The sequence below is a fragment of the Hyaena hyaena genome, unplaced genomic scaffold (genome assembly GCF_003009895.1).
Source record: "Hyaena hyaena isolate Hyena2069 unplaced genomic scaffold, ASM300989v1 scaffold_338, whole genome shotgun sequence".
Lineage (NCBI taxonomy): Eukaryota > Metazoa > Chordata > Mammalia > Carnivora > Hyaenidae > Hyaena > Hyaena hyaena.
Window position 1 is genome coordinate 1,884,794 of NW_024080970.1, and position 26,400 is coordinate 1,911,193.

Genomic DNA, 26,400 nt, shown 5'->3' on the forward strand with positions numbered 1-26,400 from the left:
TTTGCTTGGTACCCAGTACACCATGGTATGAATAAGTCAAAGGGGTTGTGTCCATTACCCTACTGTGGCTAAAACATACTACCCTGTAAATGTTACATGTTAACTTTGAAGGACGTTGCAGAATTTCCCCAGGCTATATTCCTTTTTTTTTTTTTTTTTTAAATATTTTTATTTATTTCCAGGAGAGAGAGAGAGAGAGAGAGAGAGAGAGACAGCGTGAACAGGGGAGGGTCAGAGAGAGAGGAAGACACAGACTCTGAAATAGGCTCCAGGCTCTGAGCCGGCAGTCAGCACAGAGCCTGAAGCGGGGCCCGAACCCACGAACTGCGAGATCATGACCTAAGCGAAAGTCGGACGCTGAACCGACTAAGCCACCCAGGCACCCCCCCAGGCTATATTCCTAAGAGTAAAGTTGCTGGGTCACAGGGCAAGCACCTTCCCACCTTTACCAGGAATACCAAGCTGTTCCTTAGAATGACGGCACCAACCTATCTCCTCTTTCTACTTTCCGGCACTAAACTTTCCAAGCCCTGTTTTGCTGACCGTGTATATACAATGAGCTGCCTCTGAGGGTCATAGTGAGAACCTGAATACAGAGAAACGTGTCAAAGGCCACTAACTGTAAAGTGTGACCACCAGTATTATAGTCACAGATGTTGTCCCTGACAGCCCCGGACATCGCCATTACCAGGCCTGCATAGTTCCAGCTTCTTGAAGTCTTGGTTTAGAAGGCACCTCCACTGAAAAGCATGGATTCCCTCCTAGTCTGACTAGAAGCTTATAAAACATTAAATTATCTTACAAATTTCATCACATAAACAGATAAGTAATGCTAACTGTTTTCTATCTGAGTTACGCGTGAGGCTGCCTTCCTAACTTGAATGTAGCCCAAAGCCAAGAAAACGTAACACAGGTTGTTTGTGGAGAAGATACTCAGGAATGCGTAACACAATTCACAGTGGGTATTTATTGGACACGCACTAAGGACTCCACGTTCTAAGCACCTGAAAGCTGATGGCACGGCGGGCACTGTGCTAGATGTTCACTGGCCTTACTCACTTGATCTTCACAACCACCGGGTGAGGTAAACACACCTACTACTGTCCTTTGACAACCCAAGGCACAGAGACACTCAGTATCCTGTGCAAGTTCACGGACTACTATGAGACGGAGCCAGAATTTAAACCCGGGCAGTCTGATTTCAGAACCTGTGATCTTAACAACCACGTAACACCGTCTCTCTCACTGCTTACTGAGCGAGCTCTGCCTTACATACAAAGTGGCAGTTCAAAGTTATTACTGTGCCATTTATACCCATTTGTGCAAGCACTTCCTATTTCTATGGTTAGACTAAAATTTTACACACTATTTTTGGAGGTGGTTTCCCATAATGGTTGGAAATATAGGCGCTGGGACCAAAACTAAAGGAAAAGCAGGAGCCCAGAGACTAAGTAGAACAGAGATGTTTCGCCCTGAGGGCACGTGTGCATAAGGGAAATCTGATCTTTGGTCTTGATAAAGAGGACAGGTTTCAAGCCCAGGGCCTGCCAAAGCGGAAAGTCCGATAGAGCTCCCTCCCCACATTAAAAACTCCCAGTAGGCTACACTGATTAAGTAAGAATCAATCAAAGCCTCCTGAAGTTTTAGCTCTTGTGGTCCAGGACACTATATTTAAAGCACTCTGGGCTTGTAATGGGCCTAGGTACGTAGCACTAACCATCTTGAGATGAGGTAACTTAAAATGTAGGCCTTATATCATTAATGCAGTTAAGTAGTAAGAAAAAAAAAAAAGCAGCAAATAATCTTAAAGAAAACCAAACCTATGGGGAGACAAGGTAGCCTCAGGGAGAACCAGATTACAGATGGTATAAAGACACCCACGACGACCACAGAGACTAGAATTATTAACTATAAAACAACTCCAACATTTAAAAAAAAGGAAAGGCAGGGGTGCCTGGCTGCCTCAGTCACTGGACTGTGTGACTCTTATTCTGGGGGTTGTGAGTTTGAGCCCCGTGTTGGATGTGGGTATTACTTAAAAATAAAATCTTTAAAAAATAAAAATAGGGGCACCTGGGTGGCTCAGTCGTTAAGCGTCCAATTCTGGATTTCGGCTCAGGTCATGATCTCACGTGGGCTTTGAACTGGGCTTTGCACTGAACGTGGAGCCTGCTTGGGACTTTCTCCCCCTCTCTCTGCTCCTCCCCCACTCACACTTTCTCTCTTTCTTGAAAATAAATACATTAAAAAAAAAAAAGGCAAAACATGACATTATCTGCAGGTAATAGAAGGTTATAAAGAGTCACCTAGCAGATTTGAAAAGAAACAAACTGACCTAGATATGAAAAATACAGCAAAAAGTTGATTCAAATTTATTCTCAGCAGAATAAGAGAACGGTCAGCTTAATAATAAGACATAAGAAATGATCTAGAACATAGCTTGGAGGGGCAAAGAGAGAACACAATAAATTGCTACATGTCTAATAATTACTATACATTTAATCGGAATTCTAGAGACAGAATGGGGCAGAGGCAAAATGTTAATAAGAATATCTGAGACCGTTAACAGATCTGATAGCAGATACCAATCCACAGACTGAAGAAGGCTAACCAGTCCCAGGCAAGATAACAAAATCTCCACCCAGACACGTCAAAGTGAAACCATAAAACATCACAGATAAAGAAAAGAATCTGAAAAGCGGCCCGAGGCGGGGGTGGGGGGGGTGGGGGGGGCAATGACTTTCAAGGAAAGAGCAGCTGATTTCTCCACAGCAATGATGAAGCTGGAAGACACTGGAATAACTCCCTCAATGTGCTGAAGAGAAGTGCAGTTTGGCTTTGAGAGCATCTTTCAAGAATAAGGATGAAATAGAGACGTTTTCAGGCAAACAAAATCTAAGGACTTGCCCACAGTGGACCTCTACTAAAAGAAATTTTAAAGCAGGAAAGAATATCCAATGGAAAAAAGACAGCCTTTTTAACAGATGGTGTTGGGAGAACTGGACAGCAACATGCAGAAGAATGAAACTAGATCATTTTCTCACACCATGCACAAAAATCAACTCAAAATGGATAAAGGACCTGAACGTGAGACAGGAAACTATCAACACCCTAGAGGAGAAAGCAGGAAACAACCTCCTTGACCTCCACCGTAGCAACTTCTTACTTGACACATCCCCAAAAGCAAGGGAATCAAGAGCAAAAATAAACTGTTGGGACCTCATAAAGATTAAAAGCTTCTGCACAGCCAAGGAAACAACCCAGAAAATTAATAGGCAACCAACGGAATGGGAAAAGATAGTTGCAAATGACATATCAGATAAAGGGTTAATATCCAGAATCTATAAGGAACTCACCAAACTACACGCCCGAAAAACAAACAACCCAGTGAAGAAATGGGCAGAAGACATGAACAGACACTTCTCCAAAGAGGACATCCAGATGGCCAACAGACACATGAAACGATGCTCAGCATCCCTCCTCATCAGGGAAATACAAATCAAAACCACACTGAGATACCACCTCACGCCAGTCAGAGTGGCTAAAATGAGCAAATCAGAGAACTCTAGATGCTGGCGAGGATGTGGAGAAACGGGCACCCTCCTGCACTGTTGGTGGGAATGTAAACTGGTACAGCCCCTCTGGAAAACAGTGTGGAGGTTCCTCAGGAAACTAACAATAGAACTCCCCTATGACCCAGCAATAGCACTGCTAGGAATTTACCCAAGGGATACAGAAATGCTGAGGCATAGGAGCACATGAACCCCAATGTTCATAGCAGCACTCTCCACAATAGCTAAAACATGGAAAGAGCCTAAGTGTCCATCAACAGATGAATGGATCAAGAAGATGTGGTTTATCTATACCATGGAATACTACATGGCAATGAGAAAGAATGAAATCTGGCCATGTGTAGCAACATGGATGGACCTTGAGGGTGTTATGCTGAGCGAAATAAGTCAGGCAGAGAAGGACAAATATCATATGTTTGCACGTATAGGAGGATTAGGAGGAACTTGACGGAGGAACAAGGGGGAGAAGAAGGGCGGAAATGGTGGGGGAAAGGGAGAGAGGCAAACCATGAGAGACTCTTGAATGCTGACAAAAACGGAGGAGGGGGGGGGGGGGGGGGGAGGGGGGGATGGGCATGGAGAAGGGCACTTTGGGGATGAGCACTGAGTGTTATGTAGAAACTAATTTGACAATAAACTATTTGTAAAAATAAATAAATAAATAAATAAATAAACATTAAAAAAAAACAAAAAAAAAAAGAAATTTTAAGGTAGCAATTCTCAAAGTTTTCGGTCTTAGGGATCACTCTGCATTCTTAAAAATTGGTGAAAAACTCAAAGAACTTCTGCTGATGTGCATTATATCAGTCAATCTTTGCCACATGAAGAAAAACAAAACTGAGAATTAAAAAAATAATTATTTTAGTAATTCATTGAAAAGGAAGAATAATAAATCCATTACATGTTATTAGGTAACATTTTTTTTTTTAATTTTTGTAAGACGACTAACACTATCTTCATATTTGTTGCAGATCTCCTCAGTGTCTCCACACAGAACTGGGGGGGGGGGAGTGTTTTAATGGCCTTTTCAGATGACTGCAAATTCTTTGATATGGCACCAAAATGCAACAAATGATATAGTATCTTAAGTTAGTTGCAATGTGTGATCTGAAACTGTATCAGTGAACTTTTTACATTGTGTTACATTAAAGTTTACTGAAGGGAGGATCACCAGGGTGTGGTATGGAAACCAATTTGACAATAAATTATATTAAAATAAAATAAAATAAAATTTAAAAAAATTCATTGAAGCGCTAGCAGTCTGAGGACTTATCTTCCCTGCGTGTGATTTTATAACGTTGTGAACTGGTCTGAAACACTGGTTCATTAACTCAGGCAGATCTTCCCCAGACTCACACATTTCATCACACGATGTTAAAATATCACATTTGTTGGTGTTACCATCATCTCGTCACACATTTCTTAGACTACTGAGGTGCTGTCAACTTGTCATATGTTTTCCGAGATTTGAAGTTTTACTTAAAAGCTTCCATTTTGTCATTTGTAACAACTATTCTCAGGTATTTTCCTTGTGGTGACAGGCTTCCTTTATTCGTTTGTGATGAGATGTTGGCCAGATGTCCAAGTGTGACTCAACACTGTCTGTCAGATGCTCTTCCAAGTAGAAGATGTATTTTGTGAGGAAAGCTGCTAGTTCAGCTTGCAACTTAAATAATCAGACAAACACTTTTCTTCAAGACACCTGCCATATTTTAGTAAGGAGAGAAGGTATTTTATGAGCACTTTCTACTTCATCACTAACTACTTCAATACATAAACTACCAAAAACTGTAAATATTCTGAGGGCCTATGCATCCATCACTCTGAGCATCTCTGTTCTTTTTCTTTTTTAATTAATTAAAAAAAATTTTTTTAGTGTTTATTTTTGAGACAGAGAGAGACAGAGTATGAGCAGGGAAGGGACAGAGAGAGACAATCTGAAGCAGGCTCCAGGCTCTGAGCTGTCAGCACAGAGCCTGACATGGGGCTCAAATACATGAATCAAGAGATCATGACCTGAGATGAAGTCAGACGCTTAAATGCCTGAGCCACCCAGGTGCCCCAGAGCACCTCTGTTCTAAAGGAAGTACTTCAGGAAAAAGAAGGTGATCCCATAAAGAAGGTCTGAGATGCAAGGAAGAATGACAAACATGTAGGTAAAGTTAAAAAGACACTGACTAAGGAAAACAATAATATATTATGGCATTATTTTAAAAAGACAGAATACATGGAAATAATAATATATAAACCAGTAGGGGATGAATATAAGTATATTCCTCAAGTATACTTAAAAAAATGTATTCATTTTTGAGGCAGAGAGAGTGGGAAAGGGACAGAGAGAGAGAGAGAGAGAGAGAGAGAGAGAGAAGGAGGCAGAGAATACAAAGCAGGCTCTGAGCTGTCAGCACAGAGCCAGATGCAGGGCTTTGAACCTACGAACTGTGAGATTATGACCTGAGCTGAAATCAGATGCCTGACTGACTGAGCCACCCAGGTGCCCTGAGCTAAAGTATTCTAATATGCTTCTGTTATCTGGAAGGAGGTGTAAAGGATTAAATTTAAAATGTAGTAATTTTTAGGGTAACTATGTAAAGATTAAGAATAAGGTAAATGTATAATTTCTAAACTAGTATGGGGGAAAATGGAATGCTGTTCTTTTTAAGTTTATTTATTTATTGAGAGAGAGAGGAAGGAAGGGGAATGAAGGTGCAGAGAGAGGGAAAGAGAGAATCCTAATCAGGCTCTGCAATGTCAGCACAGAGCCTGATGCGGCGCTTGAACTCACAAAGTGTAAGATCATGACCTGAGCAGAAATCAAGAATCGGACTCTTGGGGTGCCTGGGTGGCTTAGTCGGCTAAGCGTCCGACTTTTGCTTAGGTCATGATCTCGCAGTTCGTGGGTTCGAGCCCTGCGTCAGGCTCTGTGTTGACTGCCAGCTCAGAGCCTGGAGCCTGTTTCAGATTCTGTGTCTCCCTCTCTCTCTGGCCCTCCCCTGCTCATGCTGTCTCTCTCTCTCTCTCCTAGAAATAAATAAAAAACATAAAAAAAAAAAAAAGAATCGGACGCTTAATTAACTGAGACACGCAGGTGTCCCAAAAAATGGAATATAAAAAAAAATAAGGAAAGGAGAAACACAGGACAGAAAGACAAAATAGAAAAGCCAAAATAAGGTGGATTATAACTCAAAATATCAATAATTACATCACGTAAATGGTCTAAACAATTTACTTGCCAGCTCGAGTAAAACAGCAAAACCTAACACTGTATTATTTGTTGGGAACACGTCTAACAATAGAGCAGTGGAAAGGCTGAGGGAAGGGGCCAGCAAAAGAAGCATGTAGACACAAGGAAACATGAAGGCAAATGAAACAGACTGTAAGGCAAGAACTACCAGTGGTAATGAAGGTCTCCTCAAAACGATAAAAGGTACTAACGTGTCAGGACAAGATAATGATTTCAAATTTGAATGCACCCAAAAACACATCCTCCAAATATATAAAGCAAAACTGGCAGTCCTGTAAGAAACAGACAAATCCACAAGTATAACTGGGGATTTTAGCATATCTGTCTCTCTGGAGTTGACAGAGGAGGCAGTCAAAAAACCAGGAAAGGTATAGAAGTTTTGAAGCAAATAACAAAAATAACAAAACTGACCCAATGGACATTAAAAAAAAACTATATTCAACAAATACAGACTATTCATTCTTTTCAAGAACACACAAAAAACAACCCCTGACCAAACAATTCCCATAGGGCTGGAGAATAATCTGAATAGTGTGTACACATACCAGTTACCCTGGCTGTACCAGTAGTTCTTCAAAGACATGAAAAGCCTTTTTACTTCTGTATCCTCAGCACCTAACACGGTAACACCTAACAAACAAGCTGTTCCCGCAAGCAGTGATTTCCTAGAAGAAATGATACATTTAGGACATTTTTCTAGCCAATAAAACTTATAGGAAAAGACTGCATAGTCATATGCACTATGATGTGGGAAGAAAGAGGGATAAAGGCCAGGAGAGGAAAACGTGCCGTGTCGCAGAGAGGAAGAGCGCACGCGACGATAACGACAGGTGAGGAGCGTGGGGGAGACCCAGGTACCTGGCTGTGGGTTCCCAGAGTCGGGGGGCGGGGGCGGGGGGAGAGGAGGACAGGAGGAAGAAACAGCGTTGAGCTCGGTGATGACCAGATGCGGAAACACGGCTGAAGTGTAAGCTGTCAGCAAGAAGAGGGTATGGGAGGCAAGGGCATTTTCTCTCTTACCCACTCATGGGAATGACAGGTGGGGATTCAGAAGATGATCCGCAAAGGATCTGTTCCTTTCCTCACTTTGTTTCAACTTTACTATTAGCTGTGCTGGTGGAAAATGCCTGCTGGAGGTAACAACGTACTTTAGAGATTCACGTGCTCCAACAGACAATGATCAAACAGAACTGAGGAGCAACTCTGCTTGGGTTGTAAGACAGTGTAGTTAATTTGGAAAAAAGGAAACTCAAATTATAGGGTATATCGGAAACCATAAATTTTAAAGGGGTTACATATTTGGTAAAAGAAAATGTAAAACCATTAACATATTCCAGCAAATAAGAAAACACATGTTTTTAATCTTGGTGGAGAGGATTTTCTAGGCATCTCCTTAAAAGAAACCATAAAAAGAAATGCTGATTTGATTGTGCAAAAATTGTAAAATATCGTAGGCAAAGGCAAAAGACAAGACGGAGGGCAATTATGTGCTATATACATGATATAGTGTTCAGTCCCTATTAAAGATTTCTTTCAAATCAAAACCAAAAAGATGAAATTCTTACTAAAACATGAGCAAAGGACACAAATAGGGGATACAGAGTGAAGGAAACAAAAGCCGCCAACTGAAAAAAGAGTTCTATATTCATGGTAATCAAAGATATGAGCATGAAAATAACAATAAAATACCTTTTTTGGTACAGGTTAAAAAGATGTCAGAATGAGGCAGTGTGAGGGATGGTTGGTATAGCACTTCTGAATGGTTACCAAAACCTGAAAAATGTGCTTGTCTTTAGATCATGACCTGAGCCAAAGTCAGACGCTTAACTGACTGAGCCACCCAGGTACCACCCACCTTTTTTTTTTTTTTTTTAATATCAAAGCAACTTTACTACTAAAAACATTTTGTCGTTGGCATGAATGAGTAGATCTGAACTCCTATCAAACCAACACACAGCAAGCCGCCCTGTGATTTCAAATCACTCACACACTAATCGATACTAGGGTGTAATGCACTGTACAAATTCAAGTTCACAGAAATATCAGTGCACCCTGCAATTCTTAGTCACAAACACTCAACCATATTTTGTATCGTTCCTTGGAGGCACATTCTGTTACACCATTATTTAATGACACCTTTAAGCAACTGTATCCCTATATTATGATCAACAGAAACCTAACAAAGAAATCTTTAACATGGTATCACATCCAACTGTCCAGTGATCAAGAGGTAAACGTCTTAAACAGGTTGGTTTAACTTCCTTGAAAATTATGTTTCCAAGTAAAGCTCATTTGGAGAAGGCTCCCAGAAGCACCCGCCTGCATAGCACCACTGGATGCACGCTGGGTTGCCTCAATGTCCAAATCAAGGCTGTCATTTTCCAGAATGCAAGTGCTTGTTCTCTTTACAGTTCCTGCAAATTTATTTCATTTTGTTAGTATCAACTTCCACATGTTCCTTTTATTGCCTTTACTTTTTAATGTATCACTTGCATTTTATTAGATTAAGTTTTAGAAGTTCAATGTGAAAGTATTTTCTCTGGTTATTTTATTTTTTTTATTAAAAATTTTTTTAGACATTTTATTTATTTCTGAGAGAGAGAGAGAGAGAGAGAGAGAGAGAGAGAGACAGCATGAGCAGGGGAGAGTCAGAGAGGGAGGGAGATAGAGAATCTGAAAGAGGCTCCAGGCTCTGAGCTGTCAGCACAGAGCCTGACGCGGGGTTCGAACCCACGGACCATGGGATCATGACCTGAGCCGAAGTGGGCTGCCCAGCCGACTGAGCCACCCAGGCACCACTACTCTGGTTATTTTAATAGTTTATCTTCTCTAACCTCAAATAATATTATTTCCTTCCATTGTCACATTCATGACCTGTTCCAGTCATGTACCCATTCCATCAAGTTGTATCCTTTGTTCCTCTTTGACTCCTATAAGTTAGGCTGAGGTTTGGCTCAGGGCCTCCTATCCAGGTCCGGGTTCCTATATTACAGGTAACTGACCGAGGAGGCATCAAGGCGGTATCTTCAGGTACCTGTAACCATAGGTGTAGCCACAGGCCTAAGGGTTACAAACGCATTTTCATTCCATTCTCCCAACATACCCTTGGCACCGTTTTCCTTCCATCGTAAGGGGGCTTTCTGTGGCCTGCAGACTTGCTCTACTGCAGGCTTGCTCTACTCCCGCCTTTGATACTGGGGAACCGCAAAAGCGTGGTAAGCCAATGTCAGAGAGGAATCACAGTCATTGGGATGTATGGTATTGACCTCACTTCTGGCTGGACGAGCAGCCCTGCCCCCAAGATTACGGTGTTCTGAGGCTGTTACTGGGGTCAACCCGTCTTAACCGCAGCAGCTGTCTGTCTCAAATTAGAGAAACATCTTTCACGTTGTTGTGTTTAGTATTCTGTTATTTTTAATGATTTCTCCAATGGCTTTACATCGAGTTTCCACTGCTGTACTTCCGTGTGAAATTTGCTTACATTTTGTAAATATACTGCTAGTTTTCTCCATCTGTGTACCCAGTGATGACAAATCTGCCCCAGCGTGTGTTCCTGAGATTGTCTGATTTCAAAGTATTTAAAACTTAATCTGATTTAACTGATTAGGACTTGGGAAAAGTGGCTGCCCTTGTTTTTCCAGTTAAACCTTCTACCAGTTGAACAAGGGCCTGCAAGGGCTTCCTTCCTTTTAGCAAAGCTCTCATGGGCATAGGTCTAAAATGGGCATGAGTAAAGTGGGATAAAACTCAGCACGGTTGGGACCTCGATCTAGCTAGAAAGTCCTGCGTATTAAATTTCAAGTCATTGGCTACTACTGTAGCTCCCAATACAATCTTGAGAGGGTGTTTTTGTTTTTTTAATATTTATTTATTTGGGGGAGAGCACAAGCAAGGGAGGGGCATAGAGACGAGGGGGCAGAGGAGAGGCTCTGGAAGTGGGCTCTGTGCGGACAGGCTGACAACAGCGAGCCTGATGTGGGGCTCAAACTCACGAACAGTGAGACCGTGACCTGAGCCGAAGCTGGATGCTCAACAGACTGAGCCCCCCAGGTCTCCCTTGAGAGGGTCTGGTAGGAGACAACCCCATATTGTTGGGCGTCGACACATGTGATGTGAGACTGAGGACTGATACACACCAGCAGGGAAAATATGGGTCATTTGCTAAGTTTTCTCTGGGTTCTCTGTACACATTACAAGAGGTCTGTTTTCTAAAAATGTTACTAGTCTCGACCAGCAATTCCAGGTCTAGAAATCTATCCTGAGAAAACAGTTAGACAACTATGCAAGGATATGGGGTAAAGAATATTATTTATAGCATTGTTTCTGATTGCATAAAGTCCCCAAAGCTACCATGACTATAATTTAAAACACCTCAGAATAGGGGGTCAGTTAAATAAGTGAACAAAATATCATGCTGTTACCTGAAGAGAGAATACGCACTCACATACATGCTATGTTTACCACCCCCCCCCCCCAAGTATGGATAGTAAGCATAATAGAATATAATTTTTGTAAGAAAAAGCAAAGAAGGGGGTGCCTGGGTGGCTCAGTCGGTTAAGCGTCTGACGTCAGCTCAGGTCACGATCTCACTGTTTGTGGGTTCGAGCCCCGCATTGGGCTCTGTGCTGACAGCTCAGAGCCTGGAGATGCTTAGGATTCTGTACCTCCCTCTCTCTCTGACCCTCCCCTGCTCACACTGTGTGTGTGTCTCTCTCAGAAGTAAATAAAACATTAAAAAAATTAAAAAAAAAAAAGGAAGAAAAAGCAAAGAAGGATGTATGAGTAAGTACTCAGACGACATCTCAAAAGGTCCTGAAACTGGCCCTGGTGGGATTATACATGGTTCGTTTTTCTTTTTTGTATTTTTAGAATGTTAATTCCAGTAGAGTTAACATACAGTGTTGTATTAGTTTTGGGTGCACACTGCAGTGGTAGGTGCTTTTTATTCTTTTGGTTTATGTATAATTATCAAATGGAACTTGTGTAATAAAAATTTAAGTTATAAAAACACTTGCCACAACGTACACATCAAAATGTTGCGGGGGCTTTGTAAGCAATGGCTTGCATCGCACACTTATAATCTGTTCACTTTTCTGTACATGTTATAGTTTATTTAATAAATTACTAGGGAAACATGATAGCTTTGCTAAAGCCTTCCAGCCAAATGTTACCACGGTCTAGCCATAGAAGTCCTGAGCTAAATTCAAAAGCTGCTCAATATAGTGTATCTAAACAGAGTATATTATCATTAACAGAGATCAACAAGAGAAAGGTCAAGGGAGGAGAACTCTATGAAGTTATGCTATTCTGGTACATAATTAAAATCATAAATCTGAATGGCCTTGAGATATTAAGGTGGGTTCACAGTCTTGGGTCTTTTCTTTTCAAAGAAATACAATGTCCACAGTTGCTTTGATTCCCAGCTACGTGTACTTCTGTCTTTATCACCCTCATTCGGCAGTACCTTTCTCAGGAGTAAGGTGGGCATCTTACTTGTCTTTCAATTATTTGCGGTATAAAACAGTGTCTTCATACATATTCATCAACTCTAATAAGCGTAATGCCTAATATGGGATTGAGAACTCTCTTATAAAGTGAATATTTTACTTCTGAATATTTTTGGCTGTTTAAAAGATTTTACACTTCCGTACTACTTAAAGAGTTCCAAGACCTCGGATACTTCTATTTGCCTGCGTGGGTTTGGATTCCTCACCTACGTACTTGCCCTCAGACCAGGTAGAAGCACGTCTAGAAGTTGTAGTCTAGCTATTGTCTGGAAATGCTTTTAATTGCTTTGAGCTCCACCAAACACATAATGAAATACTGTTTGTCTTACCTGACTCTTTCCAATCCCCTTTCATTTTATTTCATTTCTCTTAGATTTGTCTCTTGCCGGTAAGGCCTGTGAATGGTGCTCCCAAGGATGGCTTAGCCTTAGCAGTATGGCCAACAGGTGTAAAGAGACTGGCGATCACTTCATGGGACAGGTGTCTGAAATCTCAGAGACACCTGCTGGTACATATCTTCTTATTTTCAAGTTAGAAGGCATTTTGATGAACATCACTCATACTAACAATAATCCTTCCCAAACGCCTGATGCCCCCTCCAGTTCAATGGAATTAAAGGCTGTGTGTGTGTGTGTGTGTGTGTGCGCGCGCGCGTGTGCATGTGTTTGCACTTCTCATTCAGAATTTCTGAACAGCAAAAGCAAAAACATTAAAGTGGATACTCAGTGCTGGTGTGACAAAACATGTCTAATTTTCTGTTTCCGAGAGATCAGGCTGGTCACTCAAGTGATTTGTTTTTCCTGGTTCTTTTGCATTTTGTGATAAAATACACAAGAGCTTGAAACATTATTTTTGATTTTAGCAGCTAAGTGACTTTGTGGTAACTGGAAACGTAGCTTTGAGGACAATCCTTTTGTCACCTCCTCGTACCACGGGACACAACTCATCACTCGGGGGGACAGTGTTGTCCCCGAACCTCATCGGACGACTGTGACACTGACTCTGGACCCCTCGCGGCCTTCGCTGCCCATCCCGGAATGTGTGTACCTGCCCGGTGTCCTGCTTGCACGGGTCTGCCCTGCCTAACCGGACGGCCGGGTCCCCTCCAGCACGGCACGGGGGCAGCCATGCTGCGCAGGGGAGCCCACACCCCCAGCTGTGTCCCGCGATGGCTCCCGGCTGCTCGCGTTACCTCTCCTGGATGATTTGATCGGAGTGCCCTAATGGCTATAGACACTGGCGTTATTCATGACAACATGTAGGAGGGATTTTCAGGAGGATTTCTTTCCCTGTTTCTCCCCCACAAAACAGCAAAATAAACAGATGGGTCATGAGCTGCTTGGCCTGTAATGCAAACTCCCAGCCTGACAAGTCAATAAAGAACCAGTCTTCACCTCTCTGGCCTCACGGAGCCTCCGAGGTTAGAGGCAAACACAACTTGGGTCTGTCTGCCCGGGGAGCTTAATGATCCTCATTATTCAGCTATTGTGGGCAAACACCAGGAAGCCAGTGAGCCAAACACTTGAGTCTGAGGACTGGCTACTAAACGGTGCACAAAGTTCACAAGTTCCCTTGCAATGACTTACTTCTTTACCTTTGCTAGCGAACAGCCATTTCTTATTTTTTAAAATTTATTCGTTCGTTCGTTCGTTCGTTTGTTCGTTCATTCATTCATTCATTCATGCAAGTAAACTGCAGTTCATTCATTCATTCATGCAAGTAAACTGCAGTTCGTTCATTCATTCATTCATTCGTTCATTCATTCATGCAAGTAAACTGCAGTCCCAGTCCAGAGGCCAATGTAGAGCCCAATGCAGGGCTCGAACTTACGACCCTGAGATCAAGACCTGAGCTGAGATCGAGTCGGGACGCTTAACTCACTGAGCCCCGCAGGTGCCCCTGAACAGCCATTTTTAAGTGTAACAAAATAAAGCCATATGTAAAAACGGTCATAATCACCTTCAGGAATTTAATAGAAACTTCTGAACAGGGAAATTCTTCAAGTTCTAGAAGAAAAGCCACTTTGACAAAAAAAGAAAAAAAAATGTTCCGTAAGCCACAGCCTGCTTTTCTTCTCTGGATTTAAAATTCTAATCAATCTCAGAACTACCATGTGCTTCTGAAATACCATACGAAGCAGGCGTCCATGTTGTACTTTATACCAAACCTTCCAACACATACAAAAAGGCCACTGATTACGACATGAGGACATTACTGCAAAACTGAATACGTGGTCACAGTGGTTTTATAAGACATCACAGTTTTCTTTTCTTTTCGTCATTTTGCCAGTCCTAGAAATGCTACGCCCGAGTGAGCTGTCAGCCTCTGGGGTCCCGCCTCCTGGTCCTCACGTAGCCGGTGCGGCCCCTCCCGGGATGGGCAGGCCACCTTGTGGGACGAACACGGTCCGTGAGGACAATGGTGTGCAGCACTCAGTCTACTCCTACGAGACACCAGAGCTGTGGTCCCCCGTGTCTTGGATCGCTTGCTCTGGGGGGGTCGGGCCCATGTGACCAGTGACGGAGGCCTCCTGCCAGCACCCATGCCCCCAGCACGTGCTCCAGCCCCCACAAGGCCCCGCCTGGACCACAGCCCCGGGCAGCAGCCAGGTGCGAGACCTGAGTCAGAACTCCTCAAGTTCCTGACCCACGGGAAGCTAGGAAGTGACAGATGTTTGTTGCTCTAAGTTGCTAAGTTTCGGGGTCGTTGGTTAAGTGTAAATAAGAAACATGCCAAGTATGTACTTCATCTCGTTTAGGTATATAAATATTCAGAATTTAGGAGAAATTATACTTTAGAGTATCAGTGCTTAAAATGCCAAATTGTAAAAGTCATTTCCATATTTTACATTTGATCAAAAGGAACAAATACCCAAAGACAATTATGAGAATCAGTTTTATGTTGATTCTTCAAATCAGTCATTACTCCTTATTCTTCTTGATCCTCACAGCTCAACTTTTAGCGTTCATATAATTAACACAACTGTAATTCCTCAAGCTCATGGCTTGCCTCTTGAATATTTACACCATCTCAAAAAACGGCTATTTTATCTTGTCATAGCCCAAGAACATATCAAGTAGGAAACATTTTATCTTTTAATTCAGGCATGACCTATTTGGAAAATGAAACAAATTGCATGAAGTAATTAGAGGAAAATATAGCCACTGTCGAATCTTCATTTGCAAAGGAGATACCCAAATGATGATACTTCCATTGTCAAATGTTCAAAATCTGTAAAACACTCTAAAAGGGCATTAACACTCAGATAAATAATAAGTAATGTATATTTTTTCATTTTTACAAAAAGATATAGTGGAAGGATACTTTTTAAAAAGTGAAAGAAGAATGGTCATGATTTACAGGGGAAGGAATGGGAAGGGGAGAGGGAGAGAGAGGCATGAAAGCAAGACCTCTCTGAATAGATCTTATTACAGCTTCACCTTTGGAGTCAAGGAACTTTTTCACATATTCAGGAGACTGAGTCTATAAAATTGGAAATACAAGTTGGAAACAGATGGAAGTAAAGGAACCTCACTGTATGTGATGTTGGTGATACAACCACACAGAAAGACAATAACTGCAGGTGACTTTGGGGGACAGCATTTTGGTCACATGTCCATAGGGGATATATTTTAAGAACACATAGAGAGAAAAAAACTCAATTTCTAACTTTATTCAGCAGCCCTAAGAAAAGTGGTTAGTGGTATTGTTGCGTATATTAACAGTCACTACTAAAAGGGCATTGCTTTTTTGTATGATTCTGGTACAATAAAGCAAAGATAATTCTGCTGATGCTGTTCACAAGCAAGATTTCTAATGTAAAGGAAAAGTAGCAGGAAAAAATTCCAAGAAATAACAGTGATGTTAAGTCTCAACTGGAAATGCCACTGTAAACTTACCATCTATTTCTGCGGTGAGGGCCTAGAAAAGACGGATGTCCCAGCAACAATGAGTGTCCCTGGGACCAGACTTTGGTTCCTAAAAACCATTTGCCACAAAAAGGACCAACGTTTCTTGAAGAAATAACTGATTTCAGGTCTGTGGCAGGAAACATGAAGATACCCCCGGAACATTTTGTACCGGAAGGCGAGAAAGCTATCAAAGATCAATGGGGTTGCATTAAATCCTGGAAGACGCCATGAAGAAGCTCCCATCAGCGATGCTGATAATACGAATGGAGGGTGGGGGAGGTGGGGGAGGTGAGGGAGAAAGAGGGGGGTATAGTTAACCGCAGGAGGTTAACTACAGCATGGACTCCACCGGGTCATCACATGCTAAAGTGTGGCAAGTAAGAAGGCAGAACGAAGCACTTACCCTGCCTTTCCTCTATGAGCTATACTTCAGAGTGACCAAAATGCCCGAGATGATAAAGAGAAATTCATCTTTATTGAAGGATTTCAGCTAATAGACGGGAAAGGAATGACTGAGTTAAAAAAAAAAAATTACCCGTCCACAGCTCCTGATGAAGTGACTGCTCGGCGTTCACGGCCTCATGGCAGTCAGACAGGGCCTGCTGACGGCAGGAGGAAGTGCAGAGCAGCAAGTGCCCGGTCCGACGGAGCTGCACCTGAATCTGACCAGACCTTCAGGGCTCTGAGTCTTTGCACTAAATGCCTCCTACAGGGACAGAAGAGCAACTGAAACGGCACTCCGAGGGAGTAAACAGAAATCTAGAAAGTGAGGCCTTCCTACTGGATGAATGATCTGGTTTCTGTACCAACTGAACTGTACGACCAAAAGGAGAGAGGGTGGGAGCTCTAGACTAAAAGGCGTTTAGTCTGGTTTGGATCTGGATTCAAACAAAGCAACTGTCAAAATATATTTTTGAGACAAAGGGAGACAACTGAATACAGACCAGGTATTAAAGGACAAGAAAAGCTTCACATACTTGATGTGTGATAATGGCACTGTGATTATACAAGAAAATAACCCTATTTTTATTTTTTATTTTTAAATTTTATCTTAGGGTGAGAGAGCGAGCGAGCACACAAGCTGGGGAGAGGGGCAGAGGGGTAGAGAGAGAGAGAGAGAGAGAGAGAGAGAGAGAGAGACTCAAGTGGCTCCACGCCCAGCACGGAGCCACAGGGCTCAATCCCACCGCTCTGGGACCATGACCTGAGCCAAAATCAAGAGGGGGCCGCTCAACTGACTGAGCCACCCGGGCGCCCCAACCCTCTATGTAGAGCAGCATATTAAAGTACATGGGGGTAAAGTGACATTGGGCCTGGATCTGCTTGGAAATGCCTTAGGTAGAAAAAAAAAAAAAAAACCAGGACTATTAGATCATACAAGTGTGGCACAATTTTGATAACGGTTACATCTATCAGGTGGTGGGTATATGAAAGTTTATCCATTTTATTCTTTTCTGTTTGAAAATGTTCATAATAAGGGCACCAGGGTGGCTCGCTTGGTTAAGTGACTGACTCTTGATTTCAGCTCAGGTCATGATCTCACAGTTGGTGAGTTCGAGTCCTGCACTGGACTCTGCACTGACTGTGTGGAGCCTGCCTGGGATTCTCCCTCTCTCTCTGCCTCTGCCCCTCCCCTGCTCTTTCTCTCTCTCTCAAAATAAATAAAACTTTATTAAAAAAAGAAAGAAAAGGGGCGCCTGGGTGGCTTAGTCGGTTAAGCGTCCGACTTTCGCTTAGGTCGCGATCTCGCGGTTCGTGGGTTCGAGCCCCGCGTCGGGCTCTGTGCTGACTGCCAGCTCGGAGCCTGGAGCCTGTTTCAGTCTGTGACTCCCTCTCTCTTTGACCCTCCCCTGCTCACGCTGTCTCTCTCTCTCTCTCTCTCCTAGAAATAAATTAAAAAAAAATATTAAAAAAAAAGTTTAAAAAAAGAAAGAAAAGAAAATAATAAAAAATTAAAAAAAATTGTTTATGTACTTTTGAGAGAGAGTGTGAGCAGGGGAGGGGCAGAGAGAGGGGGCAGAGGATCTGAAGCAGGCTCTGTGCTGACAGCAGCGAGCCTGATGCGGGGCTCGAACTCACAAACCGCTAGATCATGACCCAAGCTCAAGCTTGGATGCTCAACCGACTGAGCCAACCTGGTGGCCTTCACAATAAATGCTTTTAAAAGAAATACTGGCAATACACATTTTATCCAGAATGATTCAGGCTCATAAAGGACAATAAAGCGAGGGCACGTACGCACTCCTATATCAAGAGAATCATTAAAATTTCTTAGGGTAAAATGTGCTTCGGTTATTTGCCTTAATACATCTTTGCTCTTATTTTTCCTTTCACATTTCTCCATTTCCAAATTTTACTTGCCCTTTAGGGCTCTATTCAAATTCTACTCTCTCCCAGGGCTTTTCTAACTCTTCCTGGCTGGAAGCAATCACCTTGAACTTCTATATAATGTTAGATGTGCCTCTCAGAGCCTGTAGCACTTTCGAACTTCCATTATGATTATTTCTATCTATGTACCTGAGACGAGAACCGACATCTGCTTCCAACTCGCTGTGTGCCCAGGTGTCAGCGCCTTTGACACACTTGTACTATGTATATAATAAAAATTAATATTTGCTGAATGCAGATCAAATTTTTAAAAATGCAAACCCATGAAGGTGTTCTCTAGGGCACTGTCAGGGTTTTCTTTTCAAAAAATAAATTTTCTGGATTCAGAAAATCTAAAAAATCTTCTGATTTCAGCAAGGCTTCTGCTTCTCTCCAGCAAATAAGAGGGGGCCTTTCGTAAGGAACAGCAAAGCCAAATGCTATCCAACACAGGGAGACTTTACTTTTAACATTTTTCTATGAGCCTAAGGTCTACAGAGGAGGGTGCTTAGTTACTCAGAAAAAGATGCTTTTAGGGGAAAACATGCTCAAGTTGCAATTTAACTATAAAAGATAAAAAATTCATTCATTCTTTCATTTTAGGATTAAAGGACATCTAAGTTATTTGAAAACATTAAAAGCAATAAGATGGTATTCAGTGAACTTGAAAAATGAACAAGATTGTGATTAAGATTTGTATCTCACTGGAGTGTTATAAAATTCAGTTATTACTGCCGTCGTGCTCAGAAAAATCCACCACCACTACTTTAGAAGATATTAAAATTTGATAATAGCTGCTACGTCTTCACCAAAAACCACCATGCTTCCCATAAATTCTTATCTTCCTCTGTAGACAGCCTGGAAAATACTTATAGATACACATACATGTATGTATTTTCACCTTTATGGGCTAAAGTAAGTGAAATATAGATATACACATATATTGGGGGCTAACAGAACTTCTGAAAGTTACATGCCATGTATTTTCATTTATATATTCTGATATGTATCCTACAGTTACTTATGCACATACGTCATGTTTACTTGTGGATATACAGTATAACAAATATATCTCCTATTCTGGACAGTTGCAGTATTATTCTCCTCTTAGACTGTCTGATTTTATATCTTTGATAATAAAGATGATCTTCCAAAATGAGAGTGTAGAGGATTTTAACAATTGTTTGGCAAAGAACATGTCCAATTGTTAAACTGTAAAATACGAGATGAAATAAAAAGACAGTTTTCCCATATGCCAAAGAAATAGATTAGTTACAATGCATATTGATAAAATATTTAATGAGCAGGGCACCTGGGTGGCTTGGTCAGTTAAGTGTCTAGCTCTTGATTTCCACTCAAGGCATGATCTCAAGTTCATGAGTTTGAGCCCAGCCTCGGGCTCCATGCTGACAGCACTGAGTCCGCTTGGGATTCTCTCTCTCCCTCTCTCTCTCTGTCCCTTCCCCTCTCTCAAAATAAAGAAATAAATTTAAAAAATATTTAATGAACAATCATTTTGGTTGCTTTAATGTTTAAAGGATTTTTATGAAAAAGAAGATTCATTAAAAAAAAGTCCAAGGGAGTTTGAAGCAAAAAGTAAATAAAGTAAAATATAATAAAATGATGTTAATATAATTTTCTCTGAGGCAGAAAAGGACTTCTGTAATTATTCAACTGACTTTAGAGTCACACAAAATTCAGATCATTCTAACAGAAGGAAAGATAAAGAATTAAAAAAAAAAAAGTTCACGCACCTCCTACCTACTCAACAACCTAAATGAAGAAAAGTCCATCTGATACACATACAAAATAATATGTTACCTGCCCCAGAGTTTCTCAGAACTTTAGAACCATCAGATGTGACCAACTGCTCTGCCACAGTCATTTCGTTCTTCATTCTGGTGGTGGGAAATTCAATTGGCATGGGCTTTTGGCTGATAATTTGGCATTATAATCTCTTAAAAATCTTGCGTTTATATTTTTTGACTAAGCAATATGTGAATACACGAAGATATAATATTATATATATATATATATATATATGAGAATACTGTTTATTTGTTACAGCAAAATCTGGAATAACTGAAATGACTGAAAAAGAGGGAGGGCCAACTTGTAAAACTGTATGTGTAAGATCATCCTAATTTGTTTTTTCATATTTTAAAGTTTATTTATTTTGAGAGAGAGCAGGAGAGAGAAAGCATGAATGGGGGAGGAGCAGAGAGAGAGAGGGTGAGAGAAAGAATGCCAAGCAGGCTCTGCAGTGTCAGCACAGACCCAGACAGGGGCCTCGATCTCATGACCATGAGATCAGGACCTGAGCAGAAATCGAGAGTCGGATGCTTAACCGGCTGAGCCAGCCAGGTGCCCCATATTTAGTTTTGAAAAAATTGCTGAAGTATCCACCAAACAGCCAGTGATGAGTATTACGGGAAGGATGGGTTTAGGGGAGCATCCACTCCCTAAGCTACACGTTTCTAGACAGTTTATCTCAAAAAACAAAAACTCAAAAACTCTAACCATGTATTATTTTCATAAGCAGAAAAAAAGAATTAAGAAACAAAGTCAAGGACTTCTATAGTGACTAGTACTTGTTCAAAATATTTTGAAAAGTTCTTTTTGCTTTTTATACTTGGTTTTATCCACAGGATGCAAAAGACCATACGTAACACCTCTGTGGAAAGTATTTTTCTCTAAGCCAAATGTCCAGCCTGCTTATTAAAAGGAAAAAACCATGTAAGTAACATGTCTTAAAGACCTATTCTACCCTGATCAGGGGTTTCACATGTTTTGTTTCCCAGATATCCTTATTTACTCCTTGTTTGTTAAAATTGCTAACTATGTGTGGCAGAGAGAGCCAAAGATGGATAACCAGCATACCCCGGAAGAAAAAGAACTCTAATAATTTCATTTTCAAGTTGGTGGGTGTCCTTTTTCCTTTATTCAGAGGATATATAGAGTAGTGCATCTGTTATTATGAAGATAATGCAGGTCTTAGCAAGATCCACATTTCCCTTTAACACAGACTATACAGAGTGACTGACTTTATATTCTTTACAAACAAATTTGGAAATTCTAGTCGCTCTACCTGTAAGACCTCCCAATTCATTTAAGCAACTTATTTTCAGCATCTTCTTATCACTCAAATTCCCTGTAACATTATGTAAAATACCAAGAGCAATGGTTAGGAAGGAAGGGCAATCTTTGACAAAGGACTTCCATCCCAAATGCAGCTGTGGTTTACCTTACTGGGGGACCGAGAGTGAGCTTCCTCAGCTACACTCAAAGGAGAAAGTGAAGTAAAATAAAGGGCGAAGCTTCCTGTAGCTCCTTGAGCCCCTCTTAGGTTTGTTCGTTTGTTTTTTTATTTAAGAAAAACGCAGTTGCTCCTCCTGTGAGAGCGATTCTGTTAAAGCAACTCCACTAAATCGTATCTGGATTCTACCCCAGGTCTGTGAACGCCTGCTCAGAGTACAAAGCAGCTCCACGGCTGGAAAGCTAAGAGCCTGTCTGAACCCTTGAATGTATCTCAGCAAATGTTCATTTTCGGCCAACTCTGCGTCCTACTCGTCGGCAGTGGAGACGGGGTGAACGGGGCGAGAGGGCACCTGGGGGGCTAGTGGCTGGAGCGCCCCGACTCCGGATTCCGGTTCAGGTCACGATCCCAGGGGCAGGGGACTGAGCCCTGCATCGGGCTCTGCGCTGAGCGGGGAGCCTGCGTAAGAGTCTCCTTTCTCTCTCTCTGCCCCTCTCCCCGGCTCGCTCTCTTCCCTCTCTCTCTGTCTCTCTCAAAAAAGAGGTGAATGGGGCACACACAGCAATTTCCAAGCAACTCGCGGCCTAGGGGAGAAGACGGCCACACACACAGGCCGGTAGCGCACACGGGTGCACCGCACGGAGGGAGAGTACGCTGCGCACTGGGAGGAGGGCGGCAGCCGGCAGAAGCACGGGGAGGGGCTGTGGCCGGTCTCCCGATAACAAACGGCCGTCCGGTTTCTGAGAGCGAGCGCGAGCGCGCGCGGGAGGGGCGGGGCCCGCCGCAGCGAGAGACTGAAGCCAGCTCCGCGCCGCCGTGGGGCCCGCCGGGGGCCGCCCTCACAACCTTGAGACCGCAGCCCGAGCGGGCGGGAGGAGAGGGGCGGCAGTGCTGCAGGCGGTCGGGGGCCTCACACGCTCTGGGGGGCTCTGGGGGGCTCTGAGCAGGCGGGGGCGGAGCTGGGAGGTCGGGGGGGGGGGCGGGACGAGGGCGCGCTTCAAGCACAACCGGTTGTTCCTTCTGGGGGCAAACCTCCGTCCCCCTCGTGGCCTGCTTCGGGGCTGCAGGCGGCTGCGCCGGTGTGAGGACGGACGTCGTGCTCCGTCGGCCCGTGAGCGCTCGAGGGAAGCCGGCGGAGGCTCCCGAGGACGGTCCCTCCTGCCCCAAGGCTCGTTCCGAACGACCGGCTCGGGCTGCGAGACGCTGCGACTTAGCGTCGAGCCGCCCGGCTGCCATTACGACAAACGAAACGCCCCGTCTCCGCCGGCTCGCCTCCCTCCAGCTGCCCCAGGAATCGGAGGCCCCCCGGAGTCGGCCTCGGGGGACTCGGGGCCTAAGGAGTGACTGGGGCCGTCTGGGGGGAAGGACCAAGGAAGGTGGGCGGGGGGGGGGCGTAAGAAAAGGAAAACCAGAAGGAACCACAGAGAACGAGGGCGTCAGGCACGCGGGGTCGCAGCGACACAAGGGAAGGCTTCGGGAAGCGCCCGGCAAGCAGAGCGTCCTCACAGGGCGGCGGCGGGGCCTGGGGGCAGCTCCGGACAAAGAACCGGGGGGAGTACGCTCGAGGGGCGCCCCAACACGCGGGGTGAGGCGACACAGGAGGAGGGGGGAGGGGGAGATGCGGGGGGAGGGGCGGGGCAGACGGGGTGACCGGCCTCGGCCGCACCCGGGGCCCCACCCTTCCACCCGCGTGTTAGGACTCTGGCAACTGCAGCGTTTTCCAGCTGCAACATTCTAAATCACGGACGTCCGGCCGCGACGCGATGATCCATCTCCTAAGCGTCAGCGGCGGAGGGCGGACGGAGAGGAAGAAACATTACACGAGGCCTCCAGAGTCTTTATGCCACTACTTTCATAGTAGGCCCCATAAAGCGACAGGGAAGAGTGGAATGCGACCAATTTAAATTTTCTGTGTCGCTGTCAGTAGCAGTGAGTGCCTAGGTGCCTCCATCAGCAGGTGCGGACTCTTTAAACACCAGAAGTGTGAGTAGTTTGATCTGTAGGGAAAATTATAGCCAGATTGTATCCAAAAGGTTACCATGATATAGCTAAATTATCTCTGCCTGTCACAGGTTAAAGAACACTGAAATTCTGGAAGTTCACATCAGCTTTTTCTAGATAACAAATCTTAAGTACCTTCCTATATTCACTCAATTAGTGATCTTGGGCCTTGATAACATTGCAGAGAGAAACTTTCCAACTATCATTCAAATCATATCTCAAAAGGTGGTCATAAATATTTTAAAACCTAAGTGAACTAATAAGACCTAGGCCCATTAAGGATAAGATCTTTTACAACAAATTAAATAAAACAATTTATTGAAGCCTGGACTCAAGATAAGCTAGATTTACTAGCTGACCTTTTATTCATTTAAAGAACAAAATTAGCTCTAATTGCATTAGAATGGAATCCAGTAAATTTCCCCAAGTCCTCTAATGTGGCATCCGTGTACGAATGGCTGTAATTGTTTACAAGTGAGATGGAAATGCCGTGATTATAATCTTTCCACTTGTTTTACTGTGTAGTAAAAGCACTTCCCCAAACCCGAGGACGGGCTTTCGGACAGCACGCTGTACTTCTCCTTACACGTACTGCATGCTTGGTGTCAACGACGACGTGCCGGGGAGGAAATTAAACTCGGAGAGTTCATCGTAATTTTAGGTCAGCAACCATGAGGGAGAAAGAGACGGGGGTCAAGGGCTCCTTGTCTGGAAAAGTCGGAAAAGGGCCGAAGACCTGAACAGGAAAAATTTAACTGTGGCCTGTGTCCCCTCGGAATGACGGCTCAGACACCGGGGTTCGGGTCCGTTGAGTTTCCACGCGCAAGAAGGTAGCAAGACCCGCAGCGTGTGCACTGCTTGTTCCGCTCCTAGAGACCTTCGTCTGTAATGTCCGCACTTTCCGCTAGCGTTAAAAATCAGTCGTTTGCCATAAATTTGAAAATATAGTTATTCTGAAGATTTTTGGGGGGGTCTTTGCTCCTGTTACCTGGCTTCTAATAAGGGCGAAATACCTAGGAAGTGTTTCAGTTTCACTGGCAGGCTAACCAGGGCAAGAAAAAACTTTCAACATGTTCCGATCTTTTTCTTTCTTTCCTTCTTCTTCTTCTTTTTTTTTTTTTTTAATTAAAAGCAGACAGTTTTATTGGAAAGAAAATAAATTAAAAGTAGAAAAGCAAAAGGTCCTCCACATCTGACAGGATGAGGCTCTGAAATGTTCCTGAACTTGAACTTGACTTCTAAAGGATCGTTTTTTGTTTGTTTGTAAGCCTGCCACCTCAGCATGCTTTCATAAAAACACGAACGACCCCTGCCGTGTCCTCCATAAAACGTACCCGTGATTTCTGCCTGCCCCTCGCCCTCCCTGCCCTCCGGGATTACCGCTGTCCCTTCTGACAGGCTGTCTCCAGGCAGCCCCCGGCCAGGCCCTGGTGAGACCTGGTAGCGGGAGCAGGAGAGGGGAAGGGATTCACCAGGGGTGCTGACCCTGAGCACCAGGCCAGCCTCGGGGGACCTGCGCCCTGTCTGTCACCATCCAGTGGCGAGACGGGGTACAAGAAAGTGAGCAGAGTCCTAATGATACTTTTTGAACCTGAAGCCCGCCTCACCTAACGTCAAATACCCCCCTTTTCCTCTGTCCCTTTAGGCTCGTTTGGGTTTCTGTTATTTGGAACTAGGAGTCTTGATAAACACAAAACAAAAATACAAGCGTTTCGACTAGAGACCAGAAGAATTCTTTCCAGAGTCTTCTTCATGGAGTTGTGCTACTAGGCTACAGCTCTGCTGCAAGAAATAGTCCAACAGAAACTGTCTTCGCGGCCAGCTGTCAAAGTGGGGGTGAAGACAGTTTTCTCCTCTGGATCCACATGGAAATAAAGTTTTAAATTTGCTGCCTTGAAGAACTTCCTCTCTCTTGAGAAACTAAGAGGTACCTTCCTTTTTAAAACGGTTATTTGACTTTTTGCCCTGATTGCTAGGAAGCCATACTCATATCTGACACACAATCATCTGCTTCTTTTTCCTCTCCTTGGGATTAGTTTCCTATTTCTACTGTCTAGTAATTTTATTGTTCTCTCTTTGAGTTAATGTTCTCTCTTTAAGGCACTGTAAGTTTGTTTAGACTGGAAAAAAAGTTACATATAAATAAACAATGTTTCACATAAAGAGGGAAAATGCAGAAAATAGGATAAAAACCATCTGCTATTATTTGTCTAAAGAACTCATCACTCAAACCACTACACGTGCTTCATCCTGTTAAATGTCTTTCAGCTAAATCTGGCTACATTTTAAAGTATTAAATGCTTATTTTCTTTTTTTTAAAGGAGTTTTTTTAGAAGTTCATTTATTTACTTTGAGAGAGAGAGAGAAAGCACAAGCAGGGGAGGAGCAGAGAGAGAGAGAAAGAGGCAGAATCCCAAGTAGGTTCCACACTATCAGCACAGAGCCCAACACGGGGCTTGAACCCACAGACCGTAAGATCATGACCTGAACTGAAACCAAGAGTCAGATACTTAGCTGACTGAGCTACCCAGGTGCCCCAAAA

The 26,400-nt window shown here is 43.3% G+C and overlaps 1 protein-coding gene and 1 long non-coding RNA gene across 2 annotated transcripts in view; one reads left to right on the plus strand and one right to left on the minus strand.

Annotated features, from left to right (window-relative positions):
• The window catches only part of LOC120243348 (transcription initiation factor TFIID subunit 3), a gene marked incomplete at its 5' end in the record, with an annotated part of 49,675 nt that overhangs the window by 7,030 nt on the left and 16,245 nt on the right, over positions 1 to 26,400 (minus strand). The window lies entirely within an intron of this gene.
• Positions 23,638 to 25,763, plus strand: LOC120243353. Its single transcript, XR_005531285.1, has 3 exons — positions 23,638 to 23,814; positions 24,384 to 24,519; positions 25,504 to 25,763. It is a non-coding gene; the product is annotated as an uncharacterized LOC120243353 (long non-coding RNA).